Source organism: Papilio polytes, unplaced genomic scaffold, assembly GCF_000836215.1.
Source record: "Papilio polytes unplaced genomic scaffold, Ppol_1.0 DF822067.1, whole genome shotgun sequence".
NCBI lineage: Eukaryota > Metazoa > Arthropoda > Insecta > Lepidoptera > Papilionidae > Papilio > Papilio polytes.
In genome coordinates this window covers 6,639,705-6,648,182 of record NW_013527137.1, presented here as the reverse complement: position 1 = coordinate 6,648,182, position 8,478 = coordinate 6,639,705, and the positions used below count along the sequence as shown (strand labels likewise).

At 31.9% G+C, this 8,478-nt stretch overlaps 1 long non-coding RNA gene across 1 annotated transcript; it reads left to right on the top strand.

Moving 5' to 3' along the window:
• LOC106107462 lies at positions 1-1,904 on the top strand. The gene is made up of 3 exons (XR_001225868.1): positions 1-66; positions 511-726; positions 1,838-1,904. It is a non-coding gene; the product is annotated as an uncharacterized LOC106107462 (long non-coding RNA).
• The last annotated feature ends 6,574 nt before the right edge of the window (positions 1,905-8,478 follow it).

Genomic DNA, 8,478 nt, shown 5'->3' with positions numbered 1-8,478 from the left:
TTTTTTTAACGATAAGTTTATTAGTTGCCAGTATCTTTTTTTGACGACAAAGAATTGACAACAAGGGTAATTTTTTTTTAAAAAACGATTATTTGATAGCTGCCAGTTTTCTTTTGTCATAGAAGATATGCGTTACGGTTTTTTTTAAAACATTATTTTTACTTGTTGCCTTAGAGTTTTTTTTAAGTTATAAATAAAAATTAGTTGCCAGTGTCTTGTTTAGTGTTTTGATGTACTATAATAGACAGGCTAACAGGTCCAAGATCAACTTTGTTAAAAAGTATAATTAAAGCAGTTTTACTTATTTAAGATTATTTTTGTTATTTGAATGCTTAAATTAATAAATGAATTAGATTATTAATGTATTTATGTAATAAAATAATGTTAGATAGTGAATCGGTGTAACAGTTTTTTTGACTATTTTTACTTTATTCTACTAGTAAAAGATATTTTATAAACATTTATTGTGTTTACATGTGTGATATATGTCTATGTGTGCGTACGCTGTAGACGGCTTATTACTGTAATAGAATTAACGATAATTGAATTACTACAACTGAATACTTTCGTACGAGCCTCGAACGAAATAGGTTAAATATTTGACGAGCGTTAATAGAGTGCTTTTGTTCGAAATTAATAGATTACCCTTCGTTACATTCGGTCATCTTCGATTATTCCGTTTATGTACTCGGATGTGTGGTTGTTGAGCATTGGAAACAATTGAAGGTAATATCTAAATCTTTACTTATATTATAAACTAGCTTTCGCCTGCAATTCCGTCCGCGTGAATTAAAAAAAAACAAAAGTGAGCAGCTTACATGTTCTTCCAGACTGTCCTGTAAATCTGTACCAAATTTCGTCGAAATCCGTTCAGCCGTTTAGGCTACAAACTCTAACAAACATCCATCCATCCATCCATACTTTTATAAAAGTATGATAGTATGAAACATGATAGGATAGATTTGTACTTTTTATGTATTGAAATAACTCAAAAACTACTGGGCCTATTTCAAACGTTCTTTCAGCAATAAATAGCTAAGTTATCACTGAGGTAGTTACATACGCTATATTATAACAATTTTTATTTCCGCGCGGACAAAGACGCCTGCAACTACTACTGATATGTGAAATGTTTGTTTCTTTGTAATGTCCATAAGATATTATCACATTAAATAGATTTGTAGTCAGTTATGACTTTTTAAATTAATTTCTCATTATACAAGGTTTCGTCCCAATAGTTTAATAATAAATTCGTCTAAGGTTTTAATTTGTTATGACGCTGATAGCCTTACATATTTGCTAACAATTTTTTATCGACGTGTTCCTGTAGTATAAACACCTAAGGAACAGCTAATCCATTAAAGCTGCCACAATATAATCGATATGTCTACTTCATGCAACTATCTATCGATGGTACTCAAGAGTACAGATAATATAAAACCAAACGGTACTGTCAGTTGTTAGATAAACACATTAAAAGGAACTGCTCTAAAATAATAGTAATCTGCCCCAACTTCTGGACGGTCTTATATTTTTTCTGTCATAAAAATCCTCTTTATTGTAATATAGTTCATGTTATTCGGAATTAATGTTTCTTTCGAAACGCGGTTAAAATTTTGAAACCTGTTCAGTAGTTTCGGAGCCTACTCTATACTCTTTGTAATAATAGACAACTGTGTATAGCATATGTAGCAAAGTATATAGCAAATGTAGCATTGGTTTTCATTGCTTGTTATTAAATGATAGATTATTTTTTTAATTACTTGCTGTATTTTGTCTCTTCGTTCAGTGCAACAACATAAATGTTTTAGATAATTAAATGAGTGGCGTGTTTCAGATTGCCTGTCTTCAAATCCCCAGTATCGCTGTTGCTGAAACAAGTTTATAGGGAAGTGGAAATAAACGTGAGTAAATTCTGAAGAACTATATCATTGTACTAGCGTAGTCAATTGTTTGATGGTTAAATGCTGGGTTGCTGGAGTTTCCGTATATTGTATCAATAGCTTTCGCCCGCGTCTTCGTTCGCGTGGTATTAATATAAACAAAAGTGTAGATTATGTGATCTTCCAGAGTGTCCTCTACGTCTATGCCGAATTTCATCGAGTTCCGTTCAGCCGTTTATGCTGCAAACTCTAACAAACGTCCATCTAAACTTTCGCATTTATAATACTAGTTTTTCCTGCTACTCTGTTCACGGGGAATTAAAAAAATACAAAATCGAGTAGCCTATGTGTTCTTCCAGGCTATATTCTACGTCAATACCAAGTTTCATCCTGATCCGTTCAACCGTTTAGGCTACAAACTCTTAAACTAACTTAAACTTTCGCATTTATAATATTAGTATGATTAGGAAGTAAGATTACCTAGTGATTGATTAGTGGTAGGTTAAACTAAATTTCAAAGAAGTAAAACTTAAGTAACGTAGTTCGGAAACGCATTTCAACAATTTATCGAACCAAAATCATTAACGAATGATTAAAAGTAGTTGAGAGATGTTTAATTTAACCAATATCTACAGTTTTAAGTATTTAAGTGATGTTAAAATGTAGATTTAAGTATTATATTTGTTTATATTATGTATGGGAATGAAGTCGTTCAAGTTCTATTATATCGATTATTGAAGTACGTGAAGACTAATCCATCTCAGCTCATTATATTTACATAATGTTTTATATACTAACAATGTTCTTGTTTATATATTTACTATACGTGAATGTGATAGTGTTTTGAATAACTTTACGTGTATTTTTAAACTAGCTTTCGCCCGCGACTCCGCCCGCGTGGTATTAAAAAAACCAAGTAGGCTATGTGTTCTTCCAGACTATCCTCTACCTGTATGCCAAATTTAATTGAGATCCGTTCAGCAGTTTAGGCTACAAACTCTAAAATACATCCATCTAAACTTTCACATTTATAACGTTAGCATCAGTATGATAAGTCGATCGGTCAAGGATTAGGACAGAAATAAGTAGAGACAACAAAACAAGTAATAAAAATATATTTCTTTGTTTTGTCTTTAGAAAATTCTTCAACACATCGCATATTTAACATAGGTCTTTGAAGCTTAAAATTGAATTCTTTTAAATTATACCTACTTAAATTATGTAATAAACGTATAGTTACTTATTAAAATTTAGATATTCCTTGATTATTATTTATTCTCTTAACATGAATATAACAAAGTTTCCCCGGAAAATTCAATCATGATCGAATTACCTGATCTCTTTTTCCCAGTAACAATAAACTTCCAAGATCGTGTTTAACGAGTCACTTCACGTTTACAGCACCTCGTGAAATTCGGATAACGACGTGAATTTACGAGGTTTACGCTTCAGTAATTGATAGGTTTTTTAACACGCGATATAAAGGATCAACCTAATTAAATGTACCATGAATATAAGATTTATAATTCCCCTTTTTTAAGCATACACTACTTTTAGAGCCTAATCTATATGTTTGTGTTTGGGAATATTATTAAAATGTACCAATAAAATGTATATTAAAATATTATAGACATTTAAACCTCTAGAAGTGACAATACGTTCATATTAAACTGTAACAAGGAACACATGCCGAGGGCTTCAATTACACTAATCGGTGTCGGGTCAAGAGCCGTCGAGCGGTCGAATGCGGTGTCACCCTTGTTATGTCTCATCCAGTTTATTAAGTGACTAATTCATTGTACAGATTTATTCCTTTTATAAAGCCAGCTACACACCTTAACTGCACTGCTAAAACTGTGTGTGTAGATACTTACCTGTACAGTTCAATTGGCTGTCTATATCTATCTATGCTATTATAATAAAGCGTAAACACACATTTCTTTGTTGCCTAAGATGTCAGCAATTACAGCATATTTTTCAATAATTTTTTTTTTAATAAAAAGACCTACACTTACGTCACCCTTTAGGCTGTATATTTTTACGCTATTAAACTTAGGGGGTAAATATTTTGGATAAAAACCCTAACGTGGGAAAGAGACCATTACTTGCTGCCAACATCAAGGAAGCAAGATTGCCATAGTAAGGTAATTGGTATTTTGACATCTACTATGGATAATTTGACAAATGTAAACAACAAAGTAAAATTTTCATAATTTTGTAAGCACGGAAACAGCTAGTTGTTAATAAAATATTAGCACTATTTAATTCGAGAAGACGTTTTGGAACTAAAAAATAAATAAGGTTTGTATTAGCGTCTTTACACAAAATCTCATTTTGGGATATGAACAACGAAGCACGTTGTGTCGTAAAACAGACACTTTTAAAATTACTCCCGTTCCATCTACTTTGTACCGATTCCTTTTATTAAAATTACTAGTTTTCGCCCGCGACTCCGTCCGCGTGGATTTAAAAAAAAAACAAAAGTGAAGCCTATGTGTTCTTCCAGACTATCCTCTTCATCTATACCAAATTTTATCAAAATCCGTTCAGCTGTTTAGGCTACAAACTCTAACAAACATCCATCCATCTAAACTTTCGCATTTATAATATTAGTATGATAGTATGATTGAAAATTTACTTGAAATTTTTATTTGGAATTGACTTCTACGAAAGTAAATAATAATCATATTATAGTTTTATGTGATTAGTGAATCTTACTAATTATAAATGCGATAGTTTAGATGGATGGATTGGAATTTGTTAATTTTACAGCCTAAACGACTGAACGGATCTAAATGAAATTATTTAGAGATGTAGAGCATAGTCTGGAAGAACACATAGGCTACTTACTTTCGTTTCATCGAATTCCAACGAACGTATACGCGGGCAACAGTTAGTAATTATTAAAAAAAAACAATTATGCATTGTTAAATGTAAAGTAACTCTGGAAAAACAATATATTACACCAGACTTAACTAGTAAAACATTCCAGATTAAATTAAAAAAAAAACTGTACTACTTTAAAATAGTAACAACTTCAGAGAAAACTTGTTTAAGTTCAAGTTACATCTTAGAAATTCGATCTCAGGAATGATATTACATCTTGTATCTAGTTTAGAATCCATTTTAAGTTTTGTACATTCTTATAACTGGCATGATGTCCGTACGTGCTCGCTTCTGAAAACAGTAAACACGTCGCTTCTGCAGATGGTAATCGTAATTCTTACAATGTGCCATATAGTAAACAAACAACAAGCGAAAACTAACTCTATGTACTACCAAGAAGATATGTTTTCACTTGCATTTTTGTATAGTGATTCGAATAAACATTCCACAAATTTAAAACAATGTAAGATGATCCCTATTGTCCTATTGTTTAGAGTCAAATTCAAACGTGTTCGTGGAGAGCGTGTTTCGAAACGTATCCATCTTTATGTTTCGTAGAGTAATTTATTTAACCTTTTGATAGCAGGTGAACAGAAAACAGCAATTACGAACTTGTACATATTTTTAACTTAGTGTATCTAAAAAAAAATACCATACACAAGTCTTATACAATGCAAAATTACAGTTGCAACTGTCTAAATATTCATAACTCTATGTTTTGAATCATTTTTGTAACGAGTTCACAGTTAAAGTGGTCTCTTAACTCTTAATTGACTAAGAAATCCTCATTTGACCTCACGATGTCCCAATCCCTGGTGACAATCAAAGAGTAAATGACCTGGGACATTACTATAAATGAAGATGGTCCCCCGATGGGTCCGAACCTAGTAGTTACTACTAGTACTACTACTAGCATTATAAACAGTAACTACCTGGCATATAACATTCATAATAAATTATCGAGTCTATTTAATTCTCCTTAATTGACATTTAATTTAATTTAACGTCCCATTGTCGCATTTCTGCCAATACTTCAATGACCATGATACCATTGAAATAAATAGTCATTATAAAAAGTCTATTCGTACCTGCAACTCAGAACAGTAGGTAAAATAGGAACTTCCATTTGTCCTGGCACTTCTACGGTTACCTTCACAATGTCAAATTACCAACAAGTTCGCTACAGAATAAAAAGTAATTACTTACTAATAATTTAAATGCATACGTTTCGATCTATGGATGTTTGTTAGAAGGCTAAAATGATCTCGAGTAAATTTTTCACAGATATAAACTAAAAGAACACAATGGCTACTTGGTAAAGTAACATTTTAAGGCACATACCATTTCGCGGGCATAAGCTACATAAGGAAACTGTAAAGTAACAAAAACATAATTTAAATTTTTATTACGAGTAACTTAAAAAGTGCTCTCATATTCTGTATCCGACAAAGTATGTAAAAAAATTCCCTGTATAAAGAAGCGGAATTTATAATAAGTTAAATTCTTCATCTTAATAACATTGTAAAATAATTCTGAAAACATTTTCGTTATTTTAATAAAGCTACAAGGACGTTTTCAGAAACACACAATAGCAGCTCGAGTTTTAACAAAATGTACAAATAAAACAAGCAGAAAGTTATGAAATATTTACTGAAATAAATAGTTGCAAATAAATAAAAAAAAGTAAAATTCCTGTGATGTATTTCGTGACGTTATTGTAATTTAAATTTCATCATTGTTTTGAAATTTCGAAAAAAAAAATCATGTAGTTATCAATAATTTTAGTTTAACTACGTACCAAAGAAAAACCTATATACCTAATATATTTTTATCCATAGAAAGATATGTATATGTCAGAAACATTATTAAATATATTCTTTGCCAGCCAGGTAAAACAGGGGCGGAATACTAGTTCTATAAACATACCGAACTTCGTTAAATTCCAACTCTTTCAAAGCTTTATATTGCTGTTTTATCTTTGTATTTAATACGGGGGCCGTGTTCAAGAAATTTATGCAAATCCCAAGCAAACTTATTCCGGGCCAGAGTAATAACGAGGCTTTGTATGAAGCATTGCTTCTCATGTGTTTAAGAATTATTCTATCTCGTAAATGTGTATTATTCCGGCCATTGTGTGTAACATTTCTCATATAAAAATGTTATTTATTAACTAACTGTTATACTATTATTATCAATATAATTTGATATAAAAATATCTTTAAATTTATATGAAGAATATCTTCATATATTTCGTTGTGTAGTTAAACGAAAGAGCGCGCTCACAATTTTGAACTGTTTAGTTGCTCTTTGATTTCTATGAGCTTATATGGAGATCGCACCCTACTCTATTTTTAGATGTATAAGTAAACAGTTGAATTGGCTGCAAAACGATCGACAATCGCACAATGGTTGTGCGATCGTTTAGTCAAATGTGTGTGGCCGTTCTTGATGAATTTATATAGCACTTACAGTCTAAATGAAAGGCGAAAAGAGATATTACAGAAATTTATTAGGAGTACTTTGCTAACGAGAGCGTCGGTGGCTCAGTATTTTAAGCACTTGACTTGTAATCTACAGGTCTTGGGTTCGATACCAATTTGATACCAATTTGGTACCAATTTGATTTTCGATTTTTCGAATTTTCATACGAACATATTATAATTTACTCGACGTTCTTACGGTGAAGGAAAACATCGTGATGCAACCTGTACATATCGGCGAAGAAATTCAAAGACATGTGTGAAGTCAACCAACCTGCAGTGGGCCTGCGTGGTTGACTATGGCCCAGTCACTCCTGATTAGGGTAGGCTCCGAGCCCCTCAGTGGGGACATATAGTGAGCTGGTGATGATGTTGATGATGACTTTGCTAACATAAATGTATAGCAAGGTATGTTAATCTTTAAACATACCTAAGCGATTAATTAGTCAATTGCTTTCAGCATTAAATATCATCTGTCTAATTAGACGTTTGAGTGAATACGTTAACTACCGCAAATCAATTTCGAATTATAACCGCATTGGTTGTTTAATGATGCATATCTATTACATAGATACCTATTTATGAACTATACTAGCTTTCGCCCGCGATTCCGTCCGCGTGAAATTAAAAAATCAAAACTAAGTAGCATATGTGTTTTTCCAGACTATCCTCTACGTATATGCCAAATTTCTTCGAAATCCGTTCAGCCGTTTACGTTACAAACTCTAACAAACATCCATCCATCCATCTAAACTTTCGTATTCATAATATTAGTATGATTTGAGAGTTTGAGTTTATATTATGTAACCAGATATTATCTACCTATGTTAAGGTTTTCAAATCGGATAGTCTTTGACAAATTAAATCGAATTCAGTTGTTATAATCGATGTTTGCGCTCGATTGTTTTGGTAATCGTTTAGATATTGTGCAGTTCTAAATTCAAAAATTTTAAAAATTACTAACGCCCGCCGTTACAATATTATAGAGATACATAGGTCTTTTGAAACCCGGTAATTTTTGAAAATAAAAATGACAATTGAATGTCAGGGTACTAGTGACATAACTTGTCAGTTGACTTTGCGTTATTACTTTAAGCTTTTTGTGTTGTTTTAGTGTTATTCCATGAAAAGAAGCGATGACAGTGTTTAAACGTGGTATAAGAGAGTTGTTTTTGAAAGCGGGAGACATTTTTATACCGGAGAAGTAGGGGGTCCAGTAATTAGTTTTT